General features: G+C 55.6%; 1 protein-coding gene across 1 annotated transcript in view; it reads right to left on the reverse strand.

The window, feature by feature from the left end:
* The window catches only part of SLC35F1 (solute carrier family 35 member F1), a 366,249-nt gene that overhangs the window by 75,518 nt on the left and 276,763 nt on the right, over nt 1-13,968 (reverse strand). The gene's annotated exons all lie outside the window — the stretch shown is intronic.

Genomic DNA, 13,968 nt, shown 5'->3' on the forward strand with positions numbered 1-13,968 from the left:
TTATGTGCATTGTGGTAGCACCTGCAGGGCCCCAATCCTTGTGTGAGGAGTTGTACAAACCCATCGTAAGTGACAGCCACTGCCCTAAAGAGCTTATAGTCTAAATATGGACATTAGAGCTGACCTGAACCACTGTAATAAAGCTTGAACTGAATGGAAACCATTTGGGAAGTTAGAAAAAGTTCCATCAATTTAATATTTTTGTGTGTCTCCACAAATCCTTTTAGTGTCAGCTGTAACCACAATTACCAATGGGCAAAATAGGATAAAAAAATAAACTGAACATTATTCCAAATAGACACCAAAACCTTTAAAAGGTTTGAAAAAATTTCATCGGCTTTCCCAACTGCACCCCTATTATTCTTCATTGTCATGTGAGCCCATGTATTTCTAGGTTCCAGCTGAAATGGGTAACAGATGTGCTACCATCTCCTAGGAAAAGGTGGCCTCTTGGCATTTCTGGAACAACCTGGAGGAGGACTGTCTGAAATCTCATGAGAATTCTAACCTACTGGTGCAGATGAAAGCAGCAAATACTTCAGATACTTGTCCAAGAGCTTGGACGTGAAAAACTGGCTTAAGTGGAATATATAGGAGTGGTGCCATTGACTTCAATGGGGCCAGGATTTAATCCTGAGCATTTTCCCCAACCAAAACTGTGATTCATAGGACATTTGTTCATTAAGAAATACACTCACATGCACTTTTTGCAATGGGGGTATCATGAGGCAGCATCCTAATTATTTGCTGTACTGGCAGTGACATTGAGAATATAACTTTTGGTAGGTTAAGACCAGACTTTGTTTACTTGCAGAAAGAAGCACAGAAACAGCAGGAGTCAGGAATGTGATTACTTTGCTCAGATGACATCCAATAAGTAATTTAAGAATCTGGATTCGAATGAGTTGGTCCCTTCTACCACATCAGACATTTCCATTAACCTTTATGCTTTAAGTGATTTTGGCTGCAAAAACACTCTGGTTTATGATGTTGCACAGCACAATATATTTGAAACATGCTATAACTTTATGCCTCTGTGTTGATTTGAGGATGCAAAACAGAGAAACTTTTTCCTTTGAGTCTGCTTATTTTTTGAACATGAAAGTGATGAATTTTCAAAGCAGCACTTGGGGATTTAGCCACGTGATTAACATCAGTGCAAGTCACACAGGTAAATCCTTTCCCGGGATTTTGAAAATGTATCCCAAAAAGTTACAGTGCCAAAATGATTTGACATACCCTTAAAACACCGCATTGAAAAGTGCCAGTGTAATGAAAAGGCATATTAAAGCTTTGAAGTGATATTTTTCCTTACTTTTAAAGAGAGATTAAAAATAATGAAATCAAGTTCTGGAACATTGCAGGGTTCATTGAGTCATATAGTGTGCTACAGTATTAGTGGGGGAATTAATGCTGATACTTGTCAATATTAAAGTTCTGTTTCAGCAAAGCACTTAAGCACCTGCAAGGCCAACCCCAGATTTGGTACTCCTGGAAGTTGGCACCCAGGACAACCATCCTCCTTTGCCTGCTCTTAAGGGTGTCCCTGAACACCTGCTTAAATCCATGCCTATTCAAGGGAGCACATAAGCATGAAGTTAACTTTGAGAAGCTGTTGAAATCTCATTGCACATGCTTCAACTGTTTTCTGAATTGGGGCTTAATTCCTGTGCTCCAGAGATATGGGGTGCTTGGAATAGAATGAAAGAAAAGACCAAGGTGGAAAAAAAGTGGTGTTGATTGAAAGATCAAGACTCTCTTAAAATATGAAGTGCTTAAGTAACTTTAGATTGCTAAATTCAGAGCAAAGTTATTTACAATTACATTAGGGCCCTCTTTCTGTTTTATAAATAGTACTATTGGGAAGTGAGTTGAGCATCAGTGGAGTTGAAGGGGTCTATTGCCTTATAAATGCAGTGGGGAGGAAAATTTACACAGCTGAGTACTATCAATGCTACTGGGAGTTCAGTCATAGATCTCCCCGCACCAACTGGGAGAACTTGTGAAATTAATGGAAAATTACAATAAAGGCTGAAATAAAGAATCTTAAGAAATAAAAAAAGCATTAGCTTGCACTGGTAAGTCATGAAGAGCAAATCATTTGCTCTGAAACAAACCAAAGTGGGGCAGGTATGGTGAAATAGATTACCATGGCTTTAAATAATTACATTTACATATCAGATAAAATGGATGCACATAATCTGACCAGGATGGCTTAAATTACAGTACAACACAATATAGAGTGTCTTTACCAAATTGACCCCCAATGGACCAATGGTAACATGTTTTCTCCTTTCTCCTTTCTTCTTTTTTTTTTTTTTTGGATGTAATGTGTATTGTCTTGATTTAGTATCACAAACTGAGAAGAGGAAGTTAAACAGAGGATAATCTATAATACAAGATTTTGTATCTATAATCCTGCATGTAACATATACAATCATTTTGAAAAAAAGGAAACACATTAAGGAAACAATGAAAGAATAGCAAAGGTCACCACAGAACCCAAGTTCAAGAAAAGCAGAAATAAGACAGACGATTAAATGAGTAAATAGACTAGAAATAGCTACACCATTGCTGGGTAACAAAAGGTATAGTTCAACAATACTGTAAACTATATTTCATATTACTTGTGTAACCCTTCTGCCCCTCTGAGTTGGCAGCAACAAGGGCTGGGTTCAGTATCCAGGGGTTCCATTTCAATAACGCAATGCAAAACCGGCTTGAGCCCCCACCCAGAAGACCGAAACATTTTGCAAAGGACTTCAGTAACACAGATAGACTTCATAACCAATTATGAGATGGGCAGATTGATTAAATAATGGAGTGGTAGATCCATAGCCCAAGATGAATAGATATATCCATCCTCTGTTTGTAACCAAACACATAATTTTTGATCAAGTTGGCATTGACTGAAGAAATGCTTGTCATGCCCAGAATCAGCTGCATCAATTGCTAAAGACATGTGTTTGCAATTATAAGAATGTCCAAGACCAATTACTAGGTTTTCTTCATGGAATATTGATCATTGAGAATCAGCAGCACAGAATCTTTCATCATGTCTAAAGACTTTATAAATGGACTAGAGACATCGCTTAAGGAATCCCCTTGCCAGCGAGGCTTTGGTGATGTGTTTGTTACCAGCTTCAGCTTCCAACCATAAATCACTCTGTCTGTGGTGCTCAATCAAACCTAGCCAGAGTACGTTCCCTTTAAAAACAGATCTACTGACATGACATCTGACTGAACAGCATACAGACAAAGCAATGTTTGGATGGAAATGAAACCAGCTACACTTCAGCTGATATTCTCAGTTGTTGTGTATTCTCTCTGTTTCTTTTGCTTTTACATCCTTTCTGGACTAATGACAAAACTTAACACAAAAGAAAACAAAAGAAAAATGCGTATTTTGAGAGTGGTGTTTAACGTCAAATACAAGCTCTGTCTTTTCCTGAGATATTCCAAACTGCAAAACACCAGGTTCAAAAGGGAAGGCTCTGAGCAGTGAACAGCAGTAACGAAAGGAATTTATGAAGCAAGTGTACAGCAGGGCTGGAGCTTGGTTTGGATTCACTGTGGGTGTCAGTCTCACCCCTGGCAACCTGGGCAGTGTACACAGATTCAGCAGGACTGAAATACTGAATTTATTCCTGACAAAAATCTCCTGATTAAACCGCATTTTCCTTCTTGCAACACTTTTTTGCTTTCATTCACATGCTGCATTTCCTGCTATTTGGTTTGCCAGATTGGACTGTGTTCAGATCATGGAAACCACTTGGCATGCAATAATTATTTATTATACACAATATACATACTAAGGCAGTCAAATTTAGCATTTGTCTTAATTTCATGATTTTTGTTTAATTTCCCCTGCACTCCAGTATGATCATCTATTTTACTAACATTTCCTTGATGCGCTAGTTCTTTACACGTTTACCTATCTAAATTGATCACCAAGAAAGAAATCTTCTCTCAGTATATGTGAGAGAACTATTTTCTACAAGTATTTTCATGAGATAGCACCTGAGCTGGCCAAGCACATGGGGTGGTGAGCTGCATCCCCTGATGGAGTGTAGCAGCATGCCTGCTTCCCCCTCTGCTGCCCCTTCCATGCATGCCAAGGAGTGCCAGGAGGAATGGGGGGTGAATTCAATTCTACATGCACCCTAGTGAGGGCCCGTGTATCAGTGGTACTGTGACAGGCACTAATAGTAGCACCCTGGTCACTGATGTGGCTGCAGCCTGCGGAAGGCTGCAGGCTCAGCTATAACCAATTAAACACTTTCTGTTGGGAGATTATGAGAACCTGGGTGGTAATCACTGGTCTAATGATGTAATTGGGAGGATATAAGTGGAAAGAACTGGAAGCTAGGGGGAGTTTAGAAGGTGAAACTGGCTGAGGAGTGAAGGCTGTGGGGAAAGCACCTCTTGCTGTAATCTGGCAGTACACTATTATACTTTGCAAGGAAGAAATAAATACACACACACACACACACACAATGAGCAGGGTAACAACTGGATGTGTGTTTGTGACCATGAGACCACATGAACTGGCTAGACAGTGAAATAGTGACCAAGGGGCCCTGTGACACATTGGGGCTTATCCGGGATCATTAACTATCTCAGCTGAGAGAAGGAGACTTGAGGGGTGACCTGCACGAAGGCAGGGGTTCCGGGCACAATGGGCGAGATGCTGCGCTGGCTAGTGGAACAACAAAAGGAGATGCAGCTGGCGGAGAGGCAAACACTTCTAGGTTGGCAGGCAGAGCAGCAATGAACATTACAAGAATTCATCAAGGAGCAGGCCCAGGTACAGCAACAGCCCCTGCAGAGGCTGATGAGTTCCAGTTAGGGGACTGGAAATCTAACAGTGGGCCTGGGGTCGGTGGCCATTAGCACTGGATGGGACAAGGGTGCATGGGCACTTTGACTAGCCTCTTATCTGGCCGGTGAAGCTCAGGTGCTTTCTATGCTGTGAGTGAGCACCAGGCCAAGGGTTATTATACACTGAGGGCCACTATCTTACATAGGGTGGACCTGTCAGCAAAGAAATACCACCAAAAGTTCAGAGCAGCCAGATGGAACTGCAGGATACATCCCAGGGTCTTTGCACAGAAGTTGTCTGACTGGGCCACTCGATGGTTACAGCCAGATAGATAGGACATTGAGTCCCTAATGGACTCTGTTATTCTGTAACAGTTTACACATAGCCTCCCCAAGATTACAAGGGTCTAGGTTCGGAGGCATCAGCCAGAATCATTAGAGGCAGAGGTAATGTTAACAGGAGTATGCAGAGGCAGACTTTCCATGGAAAGAGCTCCATAGCCCTACAACCTAGGACAGGGGAAAGAAGGTTGAAGAACTTCATGCAGTGAAGTAAGGAAGCAGATGCAAGGGGCAAACAAGGGTGCGCCAGCTGCCCACACACCAGCTTGCTATCAGTGCAGGGGAAAAGGGCACATGAAGAGAGACTGCCCCTACATGGACTGCGGGTTTTCAGAGTTCTGTGGGTGGACAGGCATAAAACGGCAGTGGGAAAGGCTGGGATAAGGACGATCCCTGTCAAAGTCGAACAAAGAATGACAGTGGCATTGTAGATTCAGCAGCAGCATGTTCCCTCATGCAGAGCAACCTGGTTAGGCTGCAGAGGTGACAAGAGGGGGCAAAAGAAACTATGCATACTGTGACAAAGTTCCTCCTCTACTTTGGTGGGTCCCTGCACTTACTGGCAGATTTGCTCACCTCAGTGATCTTCCCCTCTGGTGGAACCCACAGTCTGAGTCAACTCCTCCTGTGTCTGATCAGGAGTTGGGAGGTTTGGGGGGAACCCGGGCCCGCCCTCTACTCCGGGTTCCAGCGCAGGGCCCTGCGGATTGCAGCTGTCTATAGTGCCTCTTGTAACAGCTGCATGACAGCTACAACTCCCTGGGCTACTTCCCCATGGCCTCCTCCAAACACCTTCTTTATCCTCACCACAGGACCTTCCTCCTGGTGTCTGATAATGCTTGTACTCCTTAGTCCTCCAGCAGCACTCCCTCTCAGCTCCTTGCGCCTCTTGCTCCCAGCTCCTCACATGCACACCACAAACTGAAGTGAGCTCCTTTTTAAACCCAGGTGCCCTGATTAGCCTGCCTTGATTGGCTGCAGGTATTCTAATCAGCCTGTCTGCCTTAATTGGTTCTAGCAGGTTCCTGATTACTCTAGTGCAGCCCCTGCTCTGGTCACTCAGGGAACAGAAAACTCTTTCTCCAGTGGCCAGAAGACCTCCTTTCTGCTCCTCTGCTGTAGAGGGTTGGAGGGAGAGGGCTGCTGCTGCTGTTCCTGCTGGGCCCTCACTGCTGCTACTGCTCTGGCTCCGGCTGCTCCCCTGGCTGGGCTAGACACCACCACCCACCCCCTTTCTCTGCTATCTGCTTGCTGGCTGGCTAGTAGATTTCCCCCCCACCACCCAGTTGCTGCTGTTGCTCCACCCACAGCCCCTTTGGGGGGGGGGCTGCTGGCCCGCTCCCCAGAGGAGGGGAGTGAGGGACCCCAGCTCCAGGCCTTGTTGCTGAGGAAGCCACCACCACCATCTTCTGGGCGGGGTTCCTCCTGCCTAGCCACCAGACCGCCACCTGGAGCTGCTGGAGCTGCTGCGTTAGCTGCTGGGGAGCTGCTGGAGCCCCGAGGAGAAGGAGAGTGCTGCCTGCTGCTGCTGGAGGACCTCGTAGAGACTCTGAAGGCCACCGTGGAGGGGGCACCTAAGGACTGAGTATTTTTCGGACTGTGCTCTTGTGGTGGGGGCTTGGACTGTGTCTGTTGGGACACTGGGGGTGTGGCGTGGAGCCTGCCCCCGGTCCATCTGTGTCCCCCTTCGCCCCCACCACCGTCGTTGCCCCCTCCACCACCCCCGCTGGCGTTTTTCCATCTGCCTCCTTCTCCTGCCTCTGGGACTGAGCTGCTCACCTGGCTTGCCGCGCCCACCTCCACCATTTGGGCCTGCAGCAGCAGCCAGCTGCATTGACTTTTTGCACAAGTGCCCCCCACCCCCACCCCCTTGGCCTGGCCCCCTCTCCTTTGCCACATTTGTCTGCCCCGCCCATTTCCTCTGTGGCCCTGACTGTCCTGCCCCAGCCCTGCAGCTAGCCCCGTGGTCCCACTGCCCTGTTCCTAGTTTGATTTCCCCCCCCCAGCCCTGTGATCCCCCAGCCCTGATTGGCCCCTCCCCTCGTGCGCCCATGCCCCCTCCCATGCGCTTGTGCCCTTCCCCCATTTGAGTTTGCCCTTGTTCACTGCACCCCCCCCTATGCTGTTAGCCCCCCTGATCCCCTAGTGCAACTAGAGGAGCCGAATTCCCTCTGGGTCGGTGGCCTGCCACCCTCCCGCCCCTGGGTCCTTGCTTGCTCCCACGCCCCTTTAGCCTTCCCTTTCTGGCACCCTCCTCCCTGCCTGCAGCCTAGCGGGAGGGGTGGTCGCCTCCTTTCCCTCCTCCCTCGCTGTTTGTCCCCTTCCCGCCTCGTTATGGCGGGGACGCGCGGGGAGACCTCGCGATGCTCCCACCGCCTCCTCCCGAAACCCCATGTCCAATCCCCAAGCCTCTACCTCGACCGCTGCCGGTTTACCTGCCACTGCCCCGCTGGCACCGCAACGGCGAGTATCGGGGAGACGTCCGCTGCTGCCACGTCCTTCGCCCCTTCCGATTCGGAGGGAGCCCCCAGCCGGTCGGAAAGGTCGGGGTGGGAAGAAGGGTAAGGGCCCAGCTATAAAGACCAGGCCCTCCATGGCGGGGACTACCCCCGCTGCCGTGGTCCCGGTACCGGCCGCGGCATCCCTCCCCGCTGTTCCCTCTACCAGCTCCGCAGGTGTCCCTCCCCCGGCCCCCAGGGCATATGCCCAGGTGGCGGCGGCCCCCCCGCCTGCCGCTACTCCTCCGCCTGCCGCTTCCACTACCATCTCTAGCGGCCGGGGCCCCTTTCCCACCTTGACTAGGAAGCACGGCGTCCGTTGCCTCCTGGTGCCCGCCGCCCCACGCCGAAACCTATGTGAGGGCGTTGGCGAGGGTAGTGGGGCCCACGGCCATTGTGGCGGCCTCCAAAATGTACGGGAAGGTGGTCTTCTTCCTGGCGTCGGAGGCCGCCGCCCAGGAAGCGGTAGAGACGGGTCTGGCGGTGGGGGGCGTGTTTGTGCCCCTGGAGCCCTTGGAAGACCTGGGAGTCCGCTTGGTCCTGACCTCCGTCCCTCCCTTCCTGCCCAATGCCGCCCTGCTGCCCGCCCTTTCTGCCCTGGGGCACCCTCTTTCTGTCATCAGCCCTCTCCCATTGGGCTGCAAGGACCCCGCCCTCCGTCACGTCCTCTCGTTCCGCCGGCAAGTGCAGCTTCAACTGCCGCCGGCGGCACGTGACGGAGAGGCGCTCGAGGGGTCCTTTGTGGTCCCCTACCAGGGAGCCCGCTACCGGGTGCATTATTCAACGGGGGAGGCCCGGTGCTACCTCTGCCGGGCGATGGGGCACGTCCGGAGGGACTGCCCCTTGGCCCGGCACGGAGGAGCGTCCGGGACCCCCGAGCCCCGGTATGGCGCCGGCCCCGTCACCGCCTGTGCCCCTAGCTGCCCAGCACCTGAAGCTGCCCCTCCTCCTTCTCAGTCCACTGCTGTGGAGGAGGGTGCGGCGGCGATAACGCCGAGCGTGGGAGAGGGCCCGCCCCAGGGAGACTCCTCCCTCGTTCCTGTTGCCCCTCCGTTGCCTCCCCGAGTCCCTAAGCCGCTGCCCTTGCCCCCAGACCTGACCCCTGTTAGCCAGCCCCTGGATGATGCCATGGAGGGCTGGTCTTTAGTGCAGGGGAAGCGGGGCAAGCGGAAGGCTCCGGTCCCATTACCTCTTTCAGATTCAGAGGCCCCCCGGAAGAGCAGGAAGGGGGTCTCTGATGACGAGCCTTCTGCCTTGCCCCCCGACGACGCCCGTTTTGTGGTGCCGGCTGGGCGCGACGTGGCAGCACCGGACGGTGATGCTGCCCCTCCTCCAGGGTCCCTTCCTGAGGAAGCCCTCGAGGGAGCCCCCCTTGCTCGCTTGCCATCCGCAGCCTCCGCGAGGACTGAGGTGGGCGTCGTTTCGGGTGTTGGCGGGGAGGGCCCCGGGGTGGCGGCCGGCAATCTCCCCTCCATCTACGAGGAGATCGAGGCCCTGGGTCTGACCCCGGTTACGCAGGGGGAGGATGACCCTTTACTAGCGGGCCTCGATCTGAGTGACCTCACCTCGGTCCCCCTGTCCCCGGTTTCCCCTCCCCTGACTGCCGCTTCTGCTCCTGCCTCTGAGGGTCCCCTGGGATCCTCCATCATCCCGGCTGCGGGTGGCACCCCGCTGACGGCCGCCGAGCCCGTCGAGGCGACGGCCGATGCCCCGCTGCCCGGACCCGATTCCCAGGGGGTGTCCCTCTTGGGTGTGGGCCAACCGACCCCTTGCCCTACTCTTGTCCCCTCCACTTCCCGTGATGCCATTGCCGCCCCTCGGGATACTCCCCAGGGTGCGGCCTTAGTTGTTTTTCCCTGCTCTGACCAATCGGGGGCTGCTGCTCTCCTTCCGCCGCCCCCTGTTGAACTGGGGAGCGGGGCGGGCCGCGTGGCGTCGGCCCATCGGACGCCACGTCGAGGGTCTGCCCCCTGCCTGCCTGCCTTGGTGGGCCACGGGGCTGTGACGGGGGCCCCGCTGGGGGACGGTCATCGGTCCGTTACCCCGCCCCCCCATGCGCTGCGGGAGGAGCTGCGGGCGTTCCTTGAGGACGTCCGTGGCTCCCGTAACAAAGTCCAACTCGCGCTCCAGCGGTGGGGGGATTTCCATCTAATCCTCCGGGCCGCAAAGGCCCTCATAGGGGAGGGTAAGGGGACCGGGAAGCAGGCCGCCGCGACCTACCGGCGGGTCTGCCTCTTCCGTGACTCTCTCCTCACCCACGGGTTTGGTCACGGATTGCTGCGCGGCCCGACGGAGGCCGTGGGCGTGTCTGCCAGCGAGGATCCCCCCCAGCACTCCTCATGGCGACGATCATCTTTGCCACTTTGAACGCCCGGGGCTGTAGGATGGGTCTCCGCAGGAGCCAGGTGCTCTCCTTCCTTCGGGTCGGGGGGTACTCTGTGGTTTTCCTGCAGGAGACCCATACGGATCCGGCCGCTGAAGCTAGCTGGCGGCTGGAGTGGGGGGACAGGGTCTACTTTAGCCACCTCTCGGTTCGCTCAGCGGGAGTGGCGACCCTGTTCTCCCCCGACCTACGGCCCGAGGTGCTGGGGGTCGCCGAGGCTGTGCCGGGCCGCCTGCTGCACCTCCGGTCCGCATGGCGGGCTTGTGGTTAATCTCGTCCAACGTCTATGCCCGACATCGGGCCCGGAGAGGTTGCGTTTTATCGGCAGGCGTCCGCCTTCGGCTCCCTGGATCCTCGTGAGTGCCTGGTCCTGGGCGGGACTTTAACACCACCTCGAGGAACGGGACCGCTGGGACCGAGCAGTGCCCGCCGCAGCGGACGCCCTCCGGGAGATCGCCGAACGCCACTCCCTGGTGGACGTCTGGCGCGACCACCACCCGGACGACGTCTCGACTTTCACCTTCGTCCGGTGGAGGCCCATCGGTCGCGCCACCCGGCTGGACCGCATTTATCTGTCACGTTTCCACCTTTCACGAGCCCACTCCTCCAGCGTTCGGCCGGCCCTTTCTGATCACCACCTTGCCACCGTGACGGCCTCTCTCTGCGCGGAGAGGCCGGGGCCGGCCTACTGGCATTTTAATAATAGTTTGCTGGAGGACGTGGGCTTCGTGGCGTCCTTCCGGGAGTTCTGGCTGGCCTGGCGAGGGCAGAGACGCGCCTTTCCTCGGCGCGCGCGATGGTGGGACCTGGGAAGGTGCGCGCCGGCTCTTCTGCCGCGACTACACCCGGGCGCCAGCCGACGGAGGGATGCGGCGATAGAGCAGTTGGAACGGAGGTTTTGAAGCTGGAGAGGCGTCTGGCCGCCAGCCCGAGGATCCATCCTCTGCGGAGCGTGCCGGGAGAAGCGGAGGAGCTCCGGGCCCTCGAGGATCATCGAGCCCGGGTGCCTTTGTTCGATCCGCATCCGCCTCCTTCGGGAGATGGATCGGCTCCCGCTTCTTCTATGCCCTGGAGAAAGGAGGGGGGCCAAAAAAGCACGTCACCTGCCTCCTGGCGGAGGACGGCACCCCCCTCACGGATCCGGCGGAGATCTGCGGGAGGGCCAGGGCCTTCTACGCGGCTCTTTTCTCCCCGGATCCGACCGATCCTAACGCTTGCAAAGTGCTCTGGGACGGACTCCCGACGGTCAGCGCGGGCGACCGGGACCGGCTAGAGCTGCCTCTCACTCTGGCCGAGTTCTCGGAAGCCCTCCGTCGCATGCCCACCAATAAATCTCCGGGCATGGACGGGCTGACCGTGGAGTTCTACCGCGTGTTCTGGGACGTCCTCGGCCCAGACCTAGTCACCGTCTGGGCCGAGTCTTTGCGAGCGGGTCCTCCTCTTTCGTGCAGGCGAGCCGTGTATTGCCGAAGAGGGGGGACCTCCGCGATTTACGGAATTGGCGTCCCATCTCGCTCCTCAGCACGGACTATAAAATCGTTGCGAAGGCCATTTCGATTCGGCTAGGGTCCGTGCTGGCGGACGTGGTCCACCCGGACCAGACCTACACCGTCCCGGGCCGCACGATCTTTGATAACTTGTATCTGGTCCGGGACCTTCTGGAATTAGGGTGTAGGGATGGTCTGTCGCTCGCCCTCCTGTCCCTGGATCAGGAGAAGGCGTTCGACAGGGTGGATCACGGTATCTCCTGGGCACTCTGCAAGCGTTAGGCTTCGGACCCCAGTTTGTGGGTTTTCTCCAGGTGCTGTACGCTCGCGGAGTGTCTGGTCAGGCTCAACTGGACCCTGACCGAGCCGGTCAGCTTCGGGCGAGGAGTACGGCAGGGGTGTCCCCTCTCGGGTCAGCTGTACGCTCTGGCGATCGAGCCCTTCCTCTGTCTCCTCCGTCGGAGGTTGACGGGGTTGGTGCTCCGGGAGCCGGAGCTGCGGCTGGTCCTGTCGGCGTACGCCGACGATGTGCTCCTCGTGGTCCAGGACCCGGGTGACTTGGCGCGGGTGGAGGCTTGCCAGGCCATTTATTCGGCGGCCTCCTCCGCCCGGGTCAACTGGGTCAAGAGCTCTGGCCTGGTGGTAGGGGACGGGTGGCAGGCGAGCTCCCTCCCACCCGCGCTTCAGGCCATCCGGTGGAGCGCGGGTCCGCTGCTCTATCTCGGCGTTTACCTTTCTGCCACGCATCCGTCTCCGCCGGAGAACTGGCATGGTTTAGAGGGCGGGGTGAGGCGCGGCTCGGAAATGGACAGGACTACCCGGTGCCTCTCTCTTCGGGAGGGCGCTGGTGCTGAATCAATTAGTCCTGTCCATGCTCTGGTACCGCTCAACACCCTGGTCCCGCCCCGGATTTCCTGGCCAACCTCCGGACGGCGGTTCTGGAGTTCTTCTGGCCAGGAACGCACTGGGTCTCTGCAGGGGTCCTCCACCTGCCCCTGGAGGAGGGGGGGCAGGGCCTGAAGTGCCTGCGCACTCAGGTCCACGTCTTCCGCCTCCAGGCCCTGCAGAGGCTCCTGTACGGTGTGGGTAGTCCGGCGTGGAGCGTATTGGCACACACCTTCCTCCGCCGCTTCCGAGGGCTCCGATACGACCGGCAGCTCTTTTCTCTCCATCCGAGAGGTCTTCCGCGAGACCTCTCTGGGCTGCCGGTCTTCTACCAAGACCTCCTCCGGACCTGGAAGCTCTTTTCAACGACCAGGTCCGTGGCGGCCACCGTGGGGGTCGATCTCCTCGCGGAGCCCCTGCTACACAACCCCCAGCTCCGTGTGCAGGTGGCGGAGTCCCCCGCGGTGCGCCAGAGGCTGGTCTTGGCAGGAGTCACCAGGGTCGGAGACCTCCTGGACTACGACCGGGGAGACTGGCTGGATCCCTGACGCCGCTCAGCGCATGGGGCTCTCCAGCCTACCCCCGGCGCGTACTTCAGGAGGTGAAGGCCGCTTACTGCCCGCTGCTCGGGTTTACCTCGACCGGGTCCTGCGAGAGGCACGCCCGCCCACCTTCCACCCGGGCCCTGTGGATCTTTTATCGGGCCCCTGCCCGTGGCCCCACTCACCCCCCTCGCCCTTTCACTGCAAGCCGGCTGCCCGATCTGCAGCCGGTTTTGTTCCAGACCGCGCCAAGGAAACATCTGTACACGCTCGTGCTCCACACGCTTCACTACCTCACCCTCGCGTCCCGCCCCGATACGAAATGGCGGGACCTCCTGCCACCTCTCGAGGGTGAGGAGCCCCGGTGGGCCAGCCTGTATTCTGCCCTGGTCCCGAGGCCCGCCGGGGATGTCAGCTGGCGGCTCCTTCATGGGGCCGTGAGCACGGGCGTGTACTTGGCGCGGTTTACCCCTGTCCCCAACACCTGCCCCTTTTGCGGCATGAAGGAGACCCTGGCGCATGTTTATTTAGAGTGCGCCAGGTTGCAGCCCCTGTTCCGGCTCCTCTTGGATCTCCTATTGCGTTTTTGGTTGCACTTTTCCCCTCACCTGTTTGTCTATGCACTTTATCCGTGGCCCCACGAAGTCGCGGGATCTCCTTGTCAACCTCCTCTTAGTCCTGGCCAAACTGGCCATCTATAAAACCAGGGAGAGGAGGTTGGCCAATGGGATTTCCTGCGACTGTGGGGCCTATTTCCGCTCCTCCGTCCGTTCACGCATCCGGGCGGAGTTCCTCTGGGCGGCGTCCACTGGCTCCATTGACGCCTTCGAGGAGCAGTGGGCGTTGTCCGGGGTTCTCTGCTCGGTGTCCCCATCTGGTTCCCTTCGTTTAGCCCTGTGACCTCACTCCCGCTCCTGTTTTTTTTTCATTAGTTGTCCCACGTACTTAGTTGGTGTCCCGGACCTGTGGATCCTCTCCTTAGGCTGGGGGGAGGTCCTTTAGTAGTGGGC

The sequence above is a fragment of the Mauremys reevesii genome, linkage group 3, assembly GCF_016161935.1.
Source record: "Mauremys reevesii isolate NIE-2019 linkage group 3, ASM1616193v1, whole genome shotgun sequence".
Classification (NCBI taxonomy): Eukaryota; Metazoa; Chordata; order Testudines; family Geoemydidae; genus Mauremys; species Mauremys reevesii.